Source organism: Myotis daubentonii, chromosome 15 (genome assembly GCF_963259705.1).
Source record: "Myotis daubentonii chromosome 15, mMyoDau2.1, whole genome shotgun sequence".
NCBI lineage: Eukaryota > Metazoa > Chordata > Mammalia > Chiroptera > Vespertilionidae > Myotis > Myotis daubentonii.
The window spans coordinates 46,245,729-46,267,654 of NC_081854.1; the positions used below are offsets into that span (position 1 = coordinate 46,245,729).

Sequence of the window (21,926 nt, forward strand, 5' to 3'; positions counted from 1 at the left end):
AAGGACTCTAGACGTTGGGTATTTTCAAGACCCCAAAGAGGATAGGTACTTGATTCTCTCCCCCAAAATAGCTTTCATCTGAGACAAAGGAAAAGCAAATTCAACTTCAAAAAATTGGGCCGCAGGACGTCCTACCCTCAAAATAAGATTTTAATGCATTTCAAATACGTTCACCACAAACACTAGACAGTAAAAAAAAAAGCTCTTCTGATGAGGGGTATTGAGGTTAGCCTTCTGTCAATCTGAGAATGCTTGTGCTCTAAATCCTAGTTCGGTCTATTAGGTAACTGGAAAATTAACTCTCACATCAGTTTCCCCATCCTTAAAATGTAATTTCTTCTACCCCATGGTAGTAGAAGATTCTAACATGCATAATGCATGCTTGGCACATAGGGATGCAGTACAGGTAACCGACTACCCTGCCTCCATGAGGATGTTCCTTAGTGTGACTGGCCTGCTCATGCCTCATTCTGCCTTCTCTGTTTCCAAAGTATCAGGGTTTGATGCAAAGGAGAGAGATAGTAGCTTAGGCTGGTGTCCACCTGGAGGTGGGACTGGAAACATATTGAGGCAAAGAAATCAGCTACGAGGCTACTGCAGTAGGCCAGACACGAGAACAGATTTGAGAAATATTTAGGAGATGTTAGCACAACAGGATGAGTGACTGGATGTAAGAGAGATGGGAGAAGCAAGAGACAAGATAAATGTAGTCTTGGTTGGAATGAAGGGATGGATAATGGTGCCCCAAGATAGTATAGGGAATAGGTGGTGGCTAACAGTCACTGGAGTAGGGGAGGTTTGCTGGAGAGCAAGTGGATCCACGTCTGAGAGAGAGATTTCCTGGAATTGGAAAAGGGTTCTGTGTTCCAGTAAATAAGGAAATCGGTCATGGTTGGTCACAGTAAACATCACCATATAATAAAAGCTCTAAAAATCCTGTGTTAAGATGTGCAGCTTAACACAGCACTTTCCAAACTTACAGTACTATAGATGCTTCACGTGGGCATTTTACAGGACTGTTACTCTGCAGAACTCAGGAAAAAGCTAGTGTAGAGAGGAGTGAAATACAAATAAGCACAAATGTCCCGATTCCATAAGTAAAGCTGTAGTGGATTAATTTCCCTCTAAACTAGTGGTTCTCAACCTGGACCAATTTTGCCACCAAGGGGACATTAGGCAATGTCTGGAGATATTTTTGGTAGTCACAGCTGGGGTTGGGTGTTACTGGTATCTAGTGGGTGGTGGTCAGGGACACGGCTAAGTATCCTACAAGGTACGGACAGCCACCACAACAAGGAATTATCAGGCCCAACATGTCAACAGTGCTGCTGAGAAAGCCTGCTCTAGAGTGAAAGTCTGAACAATGACTAAGACAAACATCAAACATAAGCATGCTTTGATTCTGCCTTCTGTGTACCTGGCTTCAGAATCCAGGGGCAGGAATAAAGGAATAAAATCCCATCAGAAAAGGAGGTTTTGAGGTTACAACTTTTCATCGCTCTGGAAGCCTTCCATGCTCACACCGCCAGCGGTGGTAAGTCCTGTCTCCTGCCAAAGCCGGGATAGCCCTGCTGGTCAGCTGGTCACCTGGTCTCAGCTCAGTGGAAACAACTGCCTCAGTTCAACTGACACGTCCTGTCATTACAGGCTGCACCGGAAAGAGGTCCAACTGAGCCGGGTTCAGACTCCCCAGGAGAGTCAGACGAGCAGGGGTGGGGGCTTCCCATGCAGAAATAACCCCTAATCCCACATTTCCAACACAGCCTGTTTGACACAGGTTTACAGGTTTCACTGTCCTAGCGGGTTTGATGAATCAGGAGGAGTCTTATTACAAAATGGTATTTATTTGGTGTGGGGGCGAGGGGCGGGGCACGCATATGCTCCAGTAAAGAGACCAGGGGGACTGAGGTCGCAGTCCCAAGAATACTAATATCTAAGGAGTAACCAAAGAACATCGAGGAAGCCGTGACGTTCGAGGGAACTGCCGTTCTGCAAAGATGGGTCGTATCCAATAGCAGACCTTCCTTCATTCCTGAACAACCCAAAATCACCAGTTTCCAGAACCTTCTAGCTCGTGATGCGGGCGGCGAACTAGAAAGAATCTCAGGCTGGGAAATATATCCCTCAGCCCCTTCACCGCCGGAAATGAATGACCAAGGCCTCCAGCCAAGCTATTTAACCTGCCCGCCCCCTTCCCCCCGCCTCCCCCCACCCCCTCGCCAACACCGAGCGAGCATGCGCAGTACCGCGTCTCGGCTCCTCCCCGCGGGGTTCCACCCCCGTCGGGGAGCATGCGCAGATCTCCCTCTGACCCACCCCCTCCCTTTCCAGAGCCCCCGGTTCCTTAGAAACCAGGCGGTGCGTTCCCGGTAGCAGCGCGCTAGACTCCGGGCCGGTGAGTCCCTGCCAGCCTCCCTCCCGGGGAGCTGGTGTCGGCGGAGACCGTCCGGACCCAAGGTCTCCGGTGCGGAGCGGGCCGGGCCATGCCAGCGTGCCAGGTGAGAGGCGGCCCGCGGGTGAGGATGGAGGAGGGCATGGCGCGGCTGCCAGCGGGCGTCGGCCGGCCTGTTCCGCCGCCCGGCGTCCGAGGTCGGGGCTGGAGCGGGGGCCGTTCTAGCTGCGAGCACTGGCGCGGGGTTTGGGGGTTGCGCGGAGTTTGGGGATGGCCCGGAGTTGGCCCTCCCCACCTCAGAAATTGGACCTGGTCGTAAAATTGTGAAATTTGGGCTCCCGGAGGGACCTCGGCCCGAACCCATCCCTCGATTGGACGTGGAAACCTGGGCTTCCCCGGGCCCCGTGCAGGCGGACCCACCTACCTGTGCGCGGACCGACGCCTCGTGGATGAGGATGTGAGGGGTGGACGCCTCAGACAAAGGGCTCGTGAGGTGGCTGATCCATCCCCTTTCTGAGTGGGATGGACTTCCCTGGTGTGTGCGTGTGTGAGTGTGTGTGTGTGTGAGAGTGTGAGTGTGTGTGTGTGTGTGTGAGAGTGTGTAAGCCTAAGGAAAGAGAGAGTGTAGGTGGCAGGTGGGAGAAGAGACGCCTCAGGAGGTGCGCGGAGCTCTGCCAGCCCGAGTGCCCCCTGGCCATGTCTCGAGGGCCCCGGCCTCCCTTGGAAGCTCGGGGAGGAAGCCGGTGGATCCGCGGAGACAGAGGGGGGCGAGGTATTCCCCGCGAGGAGGCGCCGTCACAGGAAGGGGAGGAAGGAAGAGCGGGCAGGAGATGAGCCTCAGTGAAGGGTCCTGTGAAGTTTACCTCCCAAACCACTGCAGAATGGGAAGAGCGGGACGGGGATAGAAGAGCCCAAAGCTGCCTTGGAGAGACACCACGTAAGGTGATAGGCCATCCTGTTTATGTCCTTTGTCCCCATAGTGTCCTGCTGAGGGCAAGACACAGGAGGACAGTGGGTATCCTGTGAGCGTCCGGGTCCAGGGCCCGGCCACCCCCCAGAGGACCTTAGTACCCTCTGGGCCCAGGGGTCTCAGAAGGAGACCCCGTAGTGTGTGACCCTCCATCCGAAGGGGACAGCGGTTCAATGAGCAGCCACCCTCGAACCTGTGGGGTGATCTGAAGAGAGCTGGCGAAGATGGCTGTCTGTAAGAGTTGGGGAAGCCAGAGTCATTCCTGATAAGGAAGCTCATTTCCTTCTGAAAAGCTACATCAGGAAACCAGAGTTTTAAGGCCATGCGTTTTACAGAAAATGTGAAAGAGTGACTGCCTTTGGACTAGGGGTTTAGATTACCTGTCTGGACCAAGATTCGGTGGTGAGAGACTTTCTCTTACCACCTGGTTGCACTACTTTTCCTGTGGAATGATTGATCTGGGTCTGATCAATTATTTTTATTCGCTAGGAAAATTCAGAGATAAGATTTCTAAAGTAATACTAGAACCCACTAGTAGTAGGATTAGCCGTGAAAAAAATCCCCCCTCCCCCCAAAGAAACTTAAAGGTTTGTAATATGGGGGGAAGAAGTGTGCCGTTTTTAAAAGATGGTCGCTGATTCTAATCATCAAAGTCAATTTATTGCTAGCTTGATAAAACTAATTTTCAGTGTATATTCAACTTTGTAGCAGTTTTGGTGTGTTTTTTTTCTTGCTCCCAGAGTGGAGATACATTGAAAGTGTGATAATGTTGTTAGGTCATATTTTAAGAAGAATGCTTTAGGTTCACAAATCAATGCCAGACCATAACTGGACATTCAGTGGTAAATTTATTTTATTTAAAATTGCCGAAACCGGTTTGGCTCAGTGGATAGAGCGTCGGCCTGCGGACTGAAAGGTCCCAGGTTCGATTCCGGTCAAGGGCATGTACCTGGGTTGCGGGCACATCCCCAGTAGGAGATGTGTAGGAGGCAGCTGATCGGTGTTTCTCTCTCATCGATGTTTCTAACTATCTCTCTCCCTTCCTCTCTGTAAAAAAATCAATAAAATATATTTTTAAAATATAGTTAATTTACTATATTATATTAATTTCAGGTGTATACCATAGTTATTCAGTATTGCATGGCTATGCATTTTATTGACTTTTCTTGCATCTGTGGAAATATTTTGTGTAAATACCTCAAGAGGTATAATGGGGTATGATCAGAAGGATATGTAATCTGTGGGGGAAATTGGCACTGTTAACCAAATCCTGTCAGAGAAGTTTTATGAAAGTTATTGTATTCTCATTAATTTATCATTAGCCCAGATAGAAGACAAACAAGTAAGCCAAAATCAAGGTAAGGTTGATGGGGGAGCAAGCAGTTACCATCAGCAGAGCTGGATGGGCTGTGGGAGCATGCTTTGAATGTAAGTGCAAATACTAGCTTGAATGACCAGTTTGAGAAGATACTGCTTACATGTAATGAATGTGCTTCATGGATTTGTGTGCATATTTTTGAGCTCCTACAATCAGAAAGACACTTGTTTTCAGAGGAGAAAGATGGACTTACACACTCTCAAGGTGTTTCTTGTTTGCTGTGGCAATGAAACCTTGGACAGATAATTACTTACCATCCACTCTACTTTCTGGGGCAGCTGAGGGAAGTTATCAAATCTGGCCTGTAATAAAGTAATCAACAGTACTTAATAGGCCAAGGTACCAGATAAACCAGTAATGCCAACAGGGTTTGCTTTCACTGAACTGATTTTCTAGTTATACAGTAAGAGGAGAAATTAAATGGCAGTGCAGTGCCGTCTGATGTAAGAAGTTGTCAAAATATAGACGTCAGTGTTCAGAAGATTAGGAGTCAAATAAAGCAGCGGTCGCCAACCGGTGGTCCGTGAGGTCCGAAAGGTTGACGACTGCTGAAATAGAACTTGGAAGTGCCTTTCTGATGCCTGTCAACTCATGCATATTTATAGTAGAAGATCTAATTCTAGAACAAATCCACCATTGGAATTGGAAAATATCTAGGAAAAAATTGTAGATTTTGCTCTTTTTGAAAATGTGTATAAAGTATGGTAATGGGACGTTATTTTTCTTACATATAAGAATAACAGCTTTGTATTTAGAAAACTTCAAGAGAGGCCCCGGCCAGCGTGATTCCGTGGTTAGAGTATCAGCCTTCAAACCAAAGGGTTGCGGGTTCAATTCGGGTCAAGGACACGTACCTGGGCTGCAGGTTCCCTACCCCGGTTGGGATGCATGCAGGAGGCAACCAGTTGATGTGGCTCTCTCACGTCGATGTTTCTCTCTCCCTCTCTCTCCCTCTCTCCCTCTCTCCCTCTCTCCCTTTCTCCTCTCCACCCCCTCCCCCATCCCTTCCACTCTCTCTAAAAATCAGTGGAAAATATCCTCTAGTGAGAAATAACAAAAAAAAGAACACTTCAAGAGAATCTAAAAGTCCAAAAAAAAAAAAAAAAAAGAGAATCTAAAAGTCCAAATTACTTGCAAATTTAGGTGTCGGGTGTTTTAAAAAGTGGGGAATTAAAGATACTTGAAATAGGCTTAGACTCAAGAAAGTCGTTTTAAGTGTGTATGTTACATGCCATTGCGTTGGCTCCGATGCCTGGTGACCCTATGAATAAATGATGTACACAGTGTTCTGTCCTCAGCAGCCTTGCTCAGCTCCTGTAGACTCATGCCTATGGCTTCTTTTATGGAGTCAGTCCATCTCATACTGGGTCTTCCTTTTTTCCTGCTGCCTTATATTTTTCCCAGCATTCTTGTCTTTTCCACAGAACCCTGCCTTCTCATGATATGACCAGAGTAGAACAGGTTGAAGTTTTGTCATTTTTGCTTCCAGTGATGTTTAAGCAATTCTGAGAAAAACACGAAAGCGGTGAGACTTCCTTATACTCTAACACTTATGAATTAGCCATTAGGTCAGGAATGAGCTCAATAAAGTGTTCCTTCTTTAAACTGAGACAAAGAAAATGGAGTAAATATTTCCACCTCATGATGATGGAAATGAACACTTAGAAAATAGGCATTAAACATTCAGAAGAAAGAGATAAATATTCCTCCATTACTTAAAGACACTCAAGCTCTATCTTAAATACTTGTTCTTTAGTTCCTGCTCTTAGAAGGGGTGTAGCAAGTAGTGCTTTTGTCCTAGGTACTGTCAGTTCTCTAGGTGGTCAATAACAAAAATGCTGCACTCTTTGGGACCCAGAATAGCCAGGAATGCTAAGGGGATAGCTCACTCTCCCCCACACCTCTCCAAGTTGTTTACAAAAGCTTCTTCTGTTTCTGTTCGTCCTTCAGAATGACTAAGAAGGAAGGCTGTGAGGAATGGGAACTGAGTACTGAGCACAGTCTTCCTTTCTGGCCTGGGATAACTGTGTTATTCTCAAACTGTCAGCCTTCAATTTTTCATGAGAGGAGATAACCCCAAAATAGAATGAGAAGCACTTCTACTTGGCTTTGAGACATATCACTGTATAACCTCAAAGTCTTTATTATTTACTTTTACAATCCTATATAATAAAACGCTAATATGCTAATCAACTGAACAGCAGAACTACCAGTTGCTATGATGCGCACTGACCACCAGGGGGCAGGCGCTCAATGCAGGAGCTGCCTCCTGGTGGTCAGTGCACTCCCATGGGGGGAGTGCCACTCATCCAGAAGCTGGACTCACGGCTGGCAAGCACAGTGGCGGTAGCAAGAGCCGCTCCTACCTCCACGGCAGCTCTAAGGAGCAGTGAGCTGAGTGGTAAGGGGTAAGGAGCAGCGAGCAGGTAGGCAGTAAGGAGCAAGGGGTCCTGGACTGTGAGAGGGAGAGTGGCCCATCAGTTTTTCTCTCTCCTCCCCTTCCTCTCTCTAAGCATGTTCTTGGGTGAGGATTAAAACAACAATAAATATATACGTACTAGAGGCCTGATGCACGAAATTCCTGCAAGGGGCTTGGCCCTCACAGCCCGGGCTTCATCTGGAAGGATGCCCAGAAGGTCGTTCAGCTGTCCAGTCTAATTAGCATGTTGTGCTTTTATTATTATAGATACTAGAAGCCCAGCGCAGGAAATCGTGCAGCCCCGCCCACCCGCGCTGGTCTTTGGTCTTTACGGCATTAGGACCACTGGGTTTTTATAATATATAGATATTTTTTAAGCAGAGAGGAAGGGGGTAACAATGGCAGGGTCTGGGCAGCACTGACATTTCTTCTTATCTAAGGTGTCAGTGAACCAAACAGTAATGTGGTTACCTAGATAATGAATGTATAATTGAAAGGTGACTTACAGATCTTGTGCTGCTTTCTAAAACCATTATTTCTTTGGTGCTTGTTGATGGATAGTTTTGACCCTTATGGTCTCTTGGGTGCTTGTAGCAACAGTGTCCCAAAGCATATTATAGGAAGTTCCATGTGATTAGTGGTTCTGCAGTCCGATGACGGTTCCCGCTAGGAAATAGTTTTCATCTCTGAAGAGACTCTCTGAGGGTGGTATGTGAGACGGTGTGTTTGTCGTGTCAGGCATCCTCTGATTTTCCTGGAGATGTGGGATGGTAGAGAGATCAGCCATACCTCCTATTACTTTTCAGCCTTTTGAATTCATATTCTTGTGCCAGGGCCTAAGAGGACAGATGTAGCTTGAATCTTGGAGCAATGATTCAACATAGTACTTCTTATCTAATGTTGTTTTCAAGAGTAAATCATTGTGCTTACTAGTACATGGCTGTTTCATTCAGTTCCCCAGTCCTGGGCTTATTCAAGTTCCCCAGATCCTGGTTATTCTTTTAAATGTATTGTCTTTGCCCTAACCGGTTTGGCTCAGTGGATAGAGCGTCCGCCTGCGGACTGAAAGGTCCCAGGTTCGATTCCGGTCAAGGGCATGTACCTTGGTTGTGGGCACATCCCCAGTAGGGAGTGTGCAGGAGGCAGCTGGTTGATGTTTCTCTCTCATCGATGTTTCTAACTCTCTATCCCTCTCCCTTCCTCTCTAAAAAATCAATAAAATATATTAAAATAAATAAATAAATGTATTGTCTTTGTTTCTCCTTCAATTCTTTATGTTTGTTTGTTTCTTAATCCTCACCCTGAGGATATTTTTTTCCATTGATTTTTTTAGAGAGATTGGAAGGGAGGGAGAGGGAAAAGGGGAGAGAGAGAAACATCATTGTGAGAAAGACACATCGATTGGTTGCCTCCTGCACACACACCAGATCCAACCTCAACCCAGGTACATACCTTTGACTGGGAATCGAACCCTTAACTCTCTGGTCTGCAGGCCAACACTCTCAACCACTGAGCCACGCTGGCCAGGGCCTTATGTCAGTTTTTAATATTGCTGGCATACTAAATTAATGTTGCACAAAGGACATTTAAGTGCCTTTAGTAATTTCTAAGTCATTATAGGAATGTTACTAAGATACCTTGAAGTGTTACGTTTCAGGGACCTGTTTTCTCCTTAATATCATATAACAGCCCAATCTTGGTTCTGAAAGAGTTTAGAGTCTCAATAGTGACATAAGACATTGTGCATCATTTAAACAATAATTAGAAAATTCTAAAATACTGAAATGAATGTTTATTTTCAGGTAGGCATATACATCCTGTATTTTATAACCAGCCTTCTTCATTACACATTAACCTAAAAGAAAAAAAGGGCTCCTGTGGCAGACTGTCCTGAGCTTAGCTTATTTTACATCTCACTTTTAACAGAAGATTGTTAAATTATAGTTGAGCATGGTCATGGCCTAGTTAGTAAGCAGTTTTCTGCATACAAGTAGGAGATATTTGTGAAGACACTGGGCATTCAAGTCAGTGGAGAACTACTTAACCTTCCTGGTGACCAGAGGCCATGTAACACAGAGCTAGAGAAAGCTGGTCAAAGTTGCTATGCTCTGAGGTGCCCTAAGAATGTCCGATACTCGAAATCAAGAAGGTAGGCGGATAGGTGACTCTCTCAAGTGTCTCTTGCTGCCATAGAAATAGCAGTTTTCACTGGACTAGAATACTTGTCTCCATATAGGAGGTGGAAAACACTAAGAAAACTTAAGTTTGCACATTGAAAAATGTTTATTATTATAATTAAAACCTCATCCTCTTGGGACCACAGGTAAAGACAAAGTATGTAATATACCTCTCTCTAGGGTTGGCTGTTTCACAGGCATCATGGCCTAGTGTGCTTTACCTCAGTGACTTAAAGGCAAAGGCAGAGGGTTTTTTTCCCACTTACCTGCCACAGGGAATGACCTTTGAACTCTCATTATGTTCCTGCATCAAATCAGTCCTTGATATTCAGCTATGAGTGTAACAAGAAATGGAAACTAACCTCCAGGAACCTGACCTGTCTGATAACTGCTATGTGCTCAGCTCCTGGCATAATGCCTAACTCATTGTGGTGCTTAAAAATATCGGAGGCCTGGCCAGCTGGCGTGGCTCAGTGGTTGAGTGTCAACCTATGAACCAGGAGGTCATGGTTCAATTCCCGGTCAGGCCATGTGCCCTGGTTGCGGGCTCGATCCCCAGTGTGGAGCATGCAGGAGGCATTCGATCAATGATTCTCTCTCATCATTGATGTTTCTTTCTCTCCCTCTCCCTTCCTCTTAAAAAAAAATCTATAAATAAAACATTTAAAAAATATTGGAGAATGAATGAGGAAGGGGCTCTGGTGACTGGATATTGTGTCATTAAAAGGGGTGGGGAGCACAGGAGGAGGTTCATGTTTGACAGGAAAGATTTGGGTTGGGAGAAGTTGGTAAGTCACTTGGGTGGAATTTCCAGTAGACACTTAAAAGTATAGGATTAGAGTCAGAGCAAGTTGTCAAGGCTGGAAATGGGAAGTTAAGAATCTTTATCTTCACAGGGAGGTCATGGTGAAGTTGAAGAATTAGATTAAATTGCCCTGGGAGAGAGTAGAGCTGAGGATGGAATTTTCAGGTTAATGTCAATCTGAAACTCATTCTTAAAGCAATCTTAGAAAAATAATCTTCTGGTTATTGTCAGATTTTCAAACAATAAAGAATTAATATGTAAGCCCCTGGCCAGGTAGTTCAGTTGACTAGAGCGTCATCCTGATATGCTAAGGTTGCTGGTTCGATTCCCGGTCAGGGCACATACAAGAATCAACCAATGAATACATAAATAAGTGGAACAGTGAATAGTGAATTGATGTTTCTCTCTCTCTATCAAAAAAAAAAAAAAAAAAAAGAATTACTATAGCTGGTAGATGAGTACTTTTTCCTACTGTCATCATCAGCTAAAGTTAACTTTTAGACCTAATAGTGATCCAGCTACCTCTGTGGGTGTTAAGTTTACTTCTCCTTTATGACTTGATTTAGCTGACCCTATTGTACATTGGGTAGTTACGCCTCATTGGACAGGTCGTTAGGCCTTTCATTAGTATCTTTCCTGGGACACTGTGTGGATGAAGGCGGGGGAGGGTAGAAGGGGGAGGTATCTTTGGCCAGGGCTAGGTATGCTCTCTGATTTCCTGGTGGCTGCCTAACAGCTTTGTTCCCTATGTCAGCTTGTGGAGCTGAAGGAATAGCATTTCTTTCCTTTGTCCTGTTTGTGTGTTTTCTGTCAATGAGAAGGCAGCAGTCTGTGACCATGTCATTGAGTCAGTATAGGCACTTAAACAAGTCAAAGGAAGACTAAACCTCCATAGAGAAGGGACCAAAGCATTTATCATAATTAGTTTGTAAACTCAATACCTGTTTCTTTAGTTTGGCTTTTCTTTTTCAATGGGAACATAAATGCTGGTAAAGAAACACATCTGTCTGAAAATAGCCTCATGTTATTGTTTCAGACTAAGAACAAGTTGATTAGTGGGGAACTGTAACTGGACTGCTGGTAGTTGCTCTGCTATGGACATGTAGTTTAAAACTCAGGCTGCATACTTTCCCCAGCTCCTGCTCAGGCTCTGTTGATGAGGTGTGGTTGGCTTTCCTCTTTGGGTCCAGGTCTGCTATCCAGGCATTGGTGGCCTATCTGCCACATGGGCTCAATTCTAGATATTGGAGGGCTAAAAGGAGGGCTGGAGGACAATTAGACACACCTTCCTAATTAATTCTTGGTACAGGATTGATTTGAAGGTCACGTGAAAGGCATTCCTGATTATTTCTCCAACAGGCTCCTGGGATAGACAAGGTCCTGCCATCATGACAGAAACTAAATAGGTGATCCCAACGAAGTATGAGGGGCACTGTGAAAGCCAGAGCCCAGGATGCTTGGTAACTGTGAGCAGAATCACTTAACCCAGCGTAGGCACAGCCTCTCTAACAGATCTCCTGAGAAGGAGTTAGTCTGAGGAAGTAAGAAGGAGTGTTATTCCAGGCAGAGCAAACAGTTTGGACCAAAATCTCTGAGCAGGACTGAAGAATTGGATTTGGTAGCTGCTAGCATGTAGAGTGCAGTGTAAGGCGAAAGCGCTAAGGTGGAAAGGTGAGGAAGGGTCCAACCCAAACTGGGGAGATTTGGCATTTATCCTAGGGACACTTAGAGGCTGGGAATGAAAAGGTTAGGACCAGGATAACTGCAGGTATCTGTTCGGGGAACCAGAGCAGTGGATGAATTCAAGAGGTATTACAGCCTGGCTGGTGTGCCTCAGTGGTTGAGTGTCAACCCATGAACCAGGAGGACACGGTGTGATTCCCGGTCATGGGTTGTGGGCTTGATCCCCAGTAGGGGGTGTACAGGGGGCAGCCAATCGATGCTTTGCTCTCGCATGGATGTTTCTCTCTTTCCCTCTCCCTCTCTCTGGAGTAAATAAAAACGTGTGTTTTTTTAAAAGGCATTACAATGTACAATTGTTGGGATGTAACGATGGACTGACTATGGAGTCAGAAAGGTTTTTCTACAGCCAGTGTTTCCTTAGAACTGGTTAGGTTTAAATCACAACCACATGTCTTTCCTTCGTGGTTGTCTGTTGGCATTTGACTTAACAGCCCCTGAGTGCTGGTTCATTGTGGTCCGTCCTGCAAGGCTTGACGTACAGTATGCTTCTTTGTTAAGAGAGAGGACACTTGACTACAAGGGGGCTGAGCTAACTGATAAGCATGAGTCCTGTCATGTGGTGGTTGGAGAGGCAGTTCTGAGTGAAGGATCCTCTTGACAGGCCAAACTGTAGCTTAAGGCTGAGAGCAGCAGCTCATTTTCCTAATCTCAAGTGGCCGGCAGAGCTGTTCTGTTATCATATGGTGTTTGTTTTCTTTCCTGAACCATTAAACCAAATTGTGCCTCAAACTAATTAGGTTAGTGACATGAGTAATTTCTATTAAATTTGTGAACGTATTCCAAGACACTACTGAATTATATGCAATTTTGATGAGTTCAGTATGTGTCTTGATTTATTGATTAGCTAACTATGCAGGAACAAGCTCTGAAAGTTTACAGTTTTTCAGCAAATATTAAGCACCTACTATATCAGGCCTTGTTCTAGGCACTTGGGATACAGCACTGAACAAAAAATAGACAAAAAATTCCATGTCCTGCAGGAGCATCCATTCTAGCAGAGGTGGGAGGGGGCGACAGTAGGAAAATAGACCGGCTTCTGGTCAGACAGCACTTGAACCCTGAAGGAAGCAGGGGAGCAAGTAAGCCAAGTGGATGGATATCTGTACAATAGAACTGCAAGTGCAAAGGCCCCGAGACAGGAATGTACCTGGTACGTTTGAGATACATTAACAGTGAACCACTGTGGCTGGAGCAGAGTGCGTGAGGGAAAGAGAAAGAGGATATAAGGTCAGAAAGAGGAGGGGGGTACAGACAGATTATGTGGGGCCCTGTAGGTCATTGGAGGAAACTTGGCTTTTATTCTAAGAGAGATGAAGTATCCAGAGGGCTGGAGTGTTTAAACCAGTACTCCTTGGTTGTCAGCTGTGATGCCTGAAAACAGATCATAAGATCGTTGCGTAATTGAAGTTCTGATCACTTTGCTCCTACTTTCTTTGGACCCATTTTATATGAAGAAATGCTGTTGGGTAGAGGCTTAAACACTGCTCTGGGTGAAGGCACTGTCTGCCAATCACATACTGGCTTTTTAATGCCATTAGACAGCTGTGCTTGCTTGTTTGTGTGTGTTTTTAATATATTTTATTGATTTTTTACAGAGAGGAAGGGAGAGGGATAGAGAGTTAGAAACATCCATGAGAGAGAAACACCGATCAGCTGCCTCCTTCACACTCCCTACTGGGTATGTGTCTGCAACCAAGGTACATACCCTTGACCAGAATCGAACCTGGGACCCTTGAGTCCGCAGGCCGACGCTCTATCCACTGAGCCAAACCGGTTAGGGCTGTGCTTATTTCTTTACTGAACTACCCATATGTCAGTGTTTTTATTATAATTCAGTCTTTGAGTTTGGATAGTGACTTTTTCATATGGAACCTAAAGTGTGTTACAGATATATCATTTAACACTTCTTTAAATAAGTTAATTCATACCCTTCAGACTGCTCTCATACCACCCTGTTCTTTTTCAATATAACACTTTTCTCAAATTGTAATGACATGTTTAAATGATGATTTGATTGTCTTATCTCTCCTACTGGACTGTAAAGTCTGTGAAGGCAGAAGCTCTACCTGTTTTGGTCACCAGTGTATCCTGTGCTTTGCCTAGACCTGGCCCATAATAGATGATACTTAATAAGTATTTATTAATGAATTAATCTGCATAAATTACAGGTGTCATTTTATACATAAGCACCTGAAACACAGACTATAAAATGCAGCTAATGATGCCTAGCCTGTGTTGCGTGTCGACCTATGAGCCAGGAGGTCATGGTTCAATTCCTGGTCAGAGCACATGCCTGTGTTGTGGGCTTGATCCCCAGTAGAGGGTGTGCAGGTCAGTCAATCGATGTTTCTCTTTATCCCTCTCCCTTCCTCTCTCTAAAACCAATAAAAACCAGTTTTAAAAAAATAAACACAGCTAATGTCACAATCTGTTTTAAAATTAGGTTGAGGGCCCCCATCTCACTTAATAACTGGGGTCATGACCTCATCTCGCCACAGTGCTTTATTTTAGTATATTTTAACAATTACTGGGTGGGAGGGGTTACCCACAGAAAAAATCTAATTCCCAAACAGGCCCCTGACACTCGCTCTTAGGAATGTGTTCGAGAGGACAGAAGTCTATAGCAGTGTCTGCGGAGGCACCTCAGAAGAAGGAGGGGCTGCCCTAAGAATGTACAGTTCTTGATAGTGGGGGGTGGGTACCAAGCAAGGACTTCCCACCCTGTGGTGTTCCTAGCCTCAGTGCCCAGCCTGTATAGCTGCAACCACAACTGTTAATACAGTTTCTCATGCATAGCCATCATGAACTTTGCTTGCCTACAGTTCTGTAGGAAAACTCATTTTGAACCCCCCCTTCCTTAGTATGACTTGTTCATGAGTGGTGAGGATTTGCAGCTCAGTAGCTTGCCCAGTATGATGTTGGCTAGGGAAAAGTACCATCTTCAGATACTCTCGACAAGTGCTGAGAGTGACTAGATCATTGGGCCTTAGCTTGAAGTTACTTCCTCGGGAAACTTATATATTCTCTTGGCTTCAGCCATTGTCTCTATACTGGTGATACCGCAAAAGTAAGCTTACAAGGTTTTTGTTTTAAAGGAAAGAGACTTTCAATTCACACATATCCATTTAGTTTGATTATGGACCTGAACCTGTAAGCTGTGAATAGGTTGTTCTGTACCTTTAGACACAACAAAAGGTATAATTTATATGCAATTAAATGCACAGACCTCAGGTATTCAGTTTGATGAGTTATGACAATTGAATCATCATATAACCACAGTGCAACACAAGGTACAGAACATTTCCATTACATAGAATATTTCCTTGTGCCCCTTTCCAGTCAGTCACCCATTGCCCAACTCAACCACTACCACTACCACCTTCTGACTACTGTCATTATCAGTAAGGTTTGCCTGTTCCTGTACTTCAAATAAATGGAATCCTATAGTGTGGGTGTTTGTTTGTTTTTTTTGGAGGGGAGGGGGGGTGTCTGTTATCTTTCATTCAATGTAATGTTTTTTAAGATTCACATGTGTTGCATGTATTAATAGTTCACTTATTTTTACTGCTTTACTGTATTCCGTTGTATGACTATACCATAATTTGTTTATCCAATGTCCTATTCATGACCATTTCAGTTTGTTTCCAATTTGGGGCTATGATGAATAAGGATGCTATGAACATTTTGTGAGTGGAGTTGCTGTGTCATTGGGTTGATGTTTAACTTCATAAGGAAATGTCAGTTTTCCAAAGTGATTGTACTGTTTTACACTTCTACCAACAGTGTATGAGAGTTCCATTTGCTTCATATCCTCTTCAAACTTTGTGATTGTCAGTCAATCTTTTTTTATTTATTTGTTTATTTTATTTGTTTATTTTATTTTTATTTTTTTTAATTAAATCTTTATTGTTCAGATTATTACATTTGTTCCTCTTTTTTCCCCCCCCATAACTCCCCTCCTCCCAGCTCCCGCCCCACCCTCCGCCCTCACTCCCCACCCACTGTCCTCATCCATAGGTGCACGATTTTTGTCCAGTCTCTTCCCGCATCTCCCACACCCCTTTCCCCCCCAAGAATAGTCAGTCCATTCCCTTTCTATGTCCCTGATTCTATTATGATCACCAGATTATTTATTCACTTGATTCTTAGATTCACTTGTTGATAGATGCGTATTTGTTGTTCATAATTTGTATCTTTACCTTTTTCTTCTTCTTCCTCTTCTTAAAGGATACCTTTCAGCATTTCATATAATACTGGTTTGGTGGTGATGAACTCCTTTAGCTTTTCCTTATCTGTGAAGCTCTTTATCTGACCTTCCGTTCTGAATGATAGCTTTGCTGGATAAAGTAATCTTGGTTGTAGGTTCTTGGTATTCATCACTTTGAATATTTCTTGCCATTCCCTTCTGGCCTGCAAAGTTTCTGTTGAGAAATCAGCTGACAGTCGTATGGGTATTCCCTTGTAGGTAACTGGGTTTCTTTCTCTTGCTGCTTTTAAGATTCTCTCTTTATCTTTTGCTCTTGGCATTTTAATTATGATGTGTCTTGGTGTGGTCCTCTTTGGATTCCTTTTGTTTGGGGTTCTCTGCGCTTCCTGGACCTGTAGGTCTATTTCTTTCACCAGGTGGGGGAAGTTTTCTGTCATTATTTCTTCCAATAGGTTTTCAATATCTTGCTCTCTCTCATCTTCTGGCACCCCTATAATTCTGATGTTGGTGCGCTTGAAGCTGTCCCAGAGGCTCCTTACACTATCTTCGTATTTTCGGATTCTTTTTTCATTTTGCTTTTCCAGTTGGGTGTTTTTTGCTTCTTCGCATTTCGAATCTTTGACTTGATTCTTGCGCTCCTCTGGTCTGCTGTTGGGTGTCTGTATAATATTCTTGATTTCAGTCAGTGTATGCTTAATTTCTAGTTGGTTCTTTATCACAACATCGAGGGTCTCATTAGATTTCTTGAGGATCTCACTACATTTATCGGCGGTCTCACCAGTCTTTTCGAGGGCCTTACTAAGTTTATTGGCAGCTTCTAGACAGTTCTTAAGAGACCTTAAAAGTGTGGTTCTGAACTCAATATCCTCCATTGACAGTTTTGTCCAGTTTCTTTGTCTCCGCATTTTTTATGCTTTCTTGGTACACCCCCTAGTGGTCTTTGTGCGCAGTCTTGTTGCCTTTAAGCCTTGATTGATGTCGGCAATACCGGGGGTGATTTGACCTCCAGGCTAACTGGCTATGAGAGTCCGCTGTGTCTGCAGTGGGAGGGCTTCTGTGCTGGATCTCTAGGGCGGTGCTAATCTAGCGTTTGCCTGAGGCTATCCGGCAAATGGTCCTGTGCAGGGCTTGGGCGGGGCGGGTCCCCGGGGATCTACAGGGCAGGCGGAGCAAGCACTTATGGCTGCTCTCAGTTCCTTCCCCAGGGGCTCTGCCTCTCAGAGTCCCAGCAATGGCTGCAAACCTCGGAGAGAAAGCTGCCTTCGAGTTCCGACCGAAGCCTGACAGTCCCGCTTCTCCCGTTTGAGTCTTGGTCCCCAGAGACTCGCCCGGATCTGGAGCTCAGAGTCTGAAACTCCCTCCCGATTGAAAACAACAACCGTGCCCTCCGCCGCCAGCCTGCTCCGCGCGCGCACTCCGCACCTGAGTATTTCACTTCAGCACTGCGCCTCCTCTGAGTCTGGGTATGATATTCTCTTTCCTCCTAGTTGTAGAATTTCCACTCAGCCAGCCTTCCTGTGGTTCTGGATGATGTCCGTTCTGTCCTTTAGTTATATCTCTGAAGTGGTTGTTCGAGGGCAGCAATCTCCGGCGTTAACCTATGCCGCCGTCTTGGTTTCTCCTCAATCTTTTTTTTATTTTTGTTAATCTAGTGGGTATATCAGTGTACTTTTTAAAATAATATTTTTTAATTGATTTTAGAGAGGAAGGGAAAGAGATAGATAGAAACATCAATGAGAGAGACATTGATTGGCTGCCTCCTGCACACTCCCTACTGGGGATCGAGCCTGCAACCTGGGCAGTGCCCTGACCCAGAATCAAACTGGGGACCTCTTGGTTCATAGGTCAGCGTTCAACCACTGAGCAACACTGGCTGGGCTCTCAGTGTACTTTGAATTGTATGTCCCTGAAGACTAGTGATAGGAGCACTTTTTCATGTGCCTTTGTCCATTCTTGTATCTTTGGTGTGAAGTGACTGTGTCTTCTGATATTTTTAAACATTGGGTCATTCATTGTTTTATTGTTGATTTGTAGGAGTTCTACAAATTTTTTTTTTAGATTTTGAAATCCAGTGTATCAATGGATTAGTGCTTTTTGTGTCCTGGCCAAGAAATCCTTATCTACCCCATAGTTTTGAAATATTCTCTAGTATGTTTTTTTCTAGAAGCTTTATGATTCTGGCTTTTACATTTAGGTCTTTGATCTCAAATTAATTTTTGTATATGCAATGAAAGAAGAGGGGTCAAAGTTCTCAGTTTGCCATATGGATATTCAATTATTTCAACACCATTTCTTTAAAAGAGTTTCCCCCCCATTGAGTTGATTTAATGCTTTGCCAGAAAATCAATTGACTATATTTGTGTGGCTTGCAGAGTAAAGGATAGTATTACAAGGCAATAATTTTGTCTCTAGAAATCCCTAATGGCCCTTTTTGAAGCCTGGCACTGAAAAATAGAAAGCATGATTTGTAATTTTACAAAATATAGTTACAGAGCAAACTATTATAGATACATTTTTAAATAGCTTGGCTGCAACCACCCAGGCTCCATCCGTCTGTAAGCTTCTGGAGAGCTTGATGCTTTTAATAGGATCAGGAAGACACAATCCCAGAACAAGTAATGACACTTGAAAAAACCTGCCGTCAATCAAAAATATTCTTAAAGATATACTGAGAGGTGAATAAAGGATAACATGACAGAGAAAACATGGCTACTCAATGTGTCTTTTATATTTCTCCTCTTATCAAAGACCTGGATGGAAAGAGCAAGCCTGGGGAAAGTACAAACTCATGCAGGAGGCAGCGATCGATGTTTCAGTGTTTTGCTCTCACTTTGATGTTTCTCTCTCCCTCCCTCCAAAAAACCTTTTTTTTTAATTTCTGAATTTCAGACATTCTAATAGGTGTGTAGTTTTAATAAATAAATTTTAAATTGCATTTTTAATTAATCTAATAACTAACCTAATGACTATTGATATCATGAATTATAGTAATTGATTTAGAACAGCGGTTCTCAACCTTGGGGGCGAACGACCCTTTCACAGGAGTCGCCTAAGACCATCGGAAAACACATATATAATTACATATTGTTTTTGTGATTAATCACTATGCTTTAATTATGTTCAATTTGTAACAATGAAAATACATCCTGCATATCAGATATTTACATTACGATTTATAACAGTAGCAAAATTACAGTTATGAAGTAGCAATGAAAATAATTTTATGGTTAGGGGTCACCATAACATGAGGAACTGTATTAAAGGGTCGCGGCATTAGGAAGGTTGAGAACCACTGATTTAGAATGTTGAAGCAACCTTACTTTCCTGGGATTAAACCCTCTTGGTCATGATGTATTGTCTTTTTTTTTTTTTTTTTTTTTTTTTTGAGAGGGAGAGAGATAGAAACATCAATGATGGGAGAGCATCATTGATCAGCTATCTCCTGCAAGCCCTTTACTGGGGATTGAGCCCAAAACCTGGACATGTGCCCTTGACTGGAATCGAATCTGGCACCCGTCAGTCCGCAGGCTGACACTCTATCCACTGAGCCAAACCGGCTAGGGTGATGTATTGTCTTTTTAACACATTGCTGGATTTAGTTTGCTAATATTTTGTTGGAGGATTTTGTGTCTATGCTCATGAGTTCTACAGTTCAGTGTCATTTTGTGCTCTTCCCAAATCTTACTCATAGCTGTCTGCTTCCTTATCTTTTACTTGATATCCTAATTGGTTTTCTATGTCTAGTGTCTCCTAAACTCTATTCCACCTACATTAACTTAAGAAATTCAAAGGTTCTCATTGCTTACTGTATTAGTCAGGGTCCAAACAGGAAACAGCCAGCACATTCAAAGGGTTAATTGAAAATCCTTTAATGACGGGATTATTTACAATGGTGTGAGTTGTGAGGGAAACCTACTGAGAACTGGTGGAGCACCACAGGGACTGGCAGGGACTGGCTACAGCTGGTAGAGTCACTACCCCAGGCATGATGAGGGAAGGGAGAAATTACTGGACTTATTTCTCAACGCTATGCCTGTGGGAGAGGAATACTGTGACCTTGGTCAAAGAACACGTCCCCTATCAGAAGCACATCCTGGTAGGGAGAGAGCCAGAGAATAAATACCTTGACCTTTCTTCTTGCTCCTGATCTCTTCCTGGTGCTTCCCCATTGGCTGAATCAGGTGGAAACCAGATGGCCTGGAGCCCAGGTGATGTAGTCCTTAGAGATTAGCATTCTGACTACTGAGAGACAGAGCAGGGCAGAGAGGGATTTGGTGGGGAAGATTGGGCAGACCCAGAGTACAGAGCACACCCACCAATCAAAGTCTAAACTCCTTAGATTAGCAGTTGTTGCCACCAGCTCTGGCTTCTACTCCCTTTCTGACTTGTTGCACATTAGGACTGTGTCTTTTCATCTTTTTCTCTCCCAAAGCCTCTCGGGTAGGCCCTCAGTAAAGGCATGCTGTATGAACATGTCAATGTTGGTTTGAGTGGTGGGGCTGAGGCAGGCAGTTGCCAAGCCAGACAACAGAATGAACTTTTCCCTCTCACACTCATCACTAAGAATGAAGGAGTTGTTTCACACATACAAGCCTCTGTTTTTACAGAGGTTCAGAGAAGCTAAATAATCTGCCCAGGGTTGTATAGCTGGTTGTGGCAGGTCTGGCACACACAGCTATCAATGTAAGAACGTCCAAACCTGTAGATAATTTTAATAAAATTTTACTTGAGCCAAACAGGATATGCCTGAAAGCAAGAGTTCAACAGACTGAGAAAAATTGCTTTCAGAGAATAGTAGTTTGTAGCTTCTCTTATGCATTTGTAATTAAGGAAGGAAGGTAAGGAAGATTGCATGAAAGTAGTAGAAAACAAGGCAGGGATTGGAATGGAGGATAGGTAACTCAATTATGTGCTCCTGTGAGGGTGGTTACTTTGAAAGACAGGAATTTCAAAGGATTATTAACCTAGATGCACAGAAACAATGGACAAGTCTTGCTTAAGGTAAAAATACGCCTTTTACAAAAGAAGCTTTATGCTTGGGACATGAGTACCCACCATGACCTGCCTGGCTAGGAATCTATGATCAGATCATCCTGTGAGGTTGCTTTCTGTAGAGCCCCTTTTTTGTCCACACAGCCAGCTGTGGAACCCTGGAAAAGTTACCTAGCCTCTCTGAGCTGTTTTCTCCATCTGTAAGAAAGGGTTGCATGGACTTAGAGATGTACTATATATTACACTGAACACTGCCTGACCTATTGCACTCACTGCACATTAGCTCAGAATATTATCTTCATATTCCTACTCAGCTTTTGAAGGCGAGATATTTAAGTCAGTCATACATATATCTTTTTTAAAAAGACGTATGTAGCCCAGCCAGTGTTGCTCAGTGGTTGAACATCGACCCATGATCCAAGAGGTCACTGGTTCGATTCCCAGTCAGGGCACATGCCTGGGTTGCGGGCTTAGTCCTCAGTAGGGGGCGTGCAGGAGGCAGCCAGTTGATGTTTCTCTCTCATTGATGTTTCTATCTCTCTATCCCCCTTCCTCTCTCTAAGATCAATAAAAACATATTTAAAAAATAATAAGAGACTTATGTAGTGATTTACTATGGGTCAGGTCCTGTTATAAATGCTTTACAAATATTAATCATTTAATCCTAACTCCCCTAAGAGGTAGATACAATTATTCCCATTTTACAGATGAGAAAACAGAGGCACAGACTGATTAAGAAATTTACCTGGGGTTACCGGTCTTGAACCCAGGCAAGGTTAGCTGCAGATTCCATGCCGCTAATCTCTGTGCTGCCTTTCCCATAACCTATAGCCTTGTCAAAGT

General features: G+C 43.9%; 1 protein-coding gene across 2 annotated transcripts in view; it reads left to right on the top strand.

The window, feature by feature from the left end:
• Positions 1-2,303: 2,303 nt before the first annotated feature.
• The window catches only part of GFOD2 (Gfo/Idh/MocA-like oxidoreductase domain containing 2), a 42,580-nt gene continuing 22,957 nt past the window's right edge, over positions 2,304-21,926 (top strand). The window contains exon 1 of one of the 2 annotated variants that reach the window (XM_059667744.1): positions 2,304-2,498. The gene's annotated coding sequence lies outside the window, so the exon portion shown is untranslated. The remainder of the gene's footprint in view (positions 2,499-21,926) is intronic. The other variant, XM_059667743.1, reaches the window with a different exon arrangement.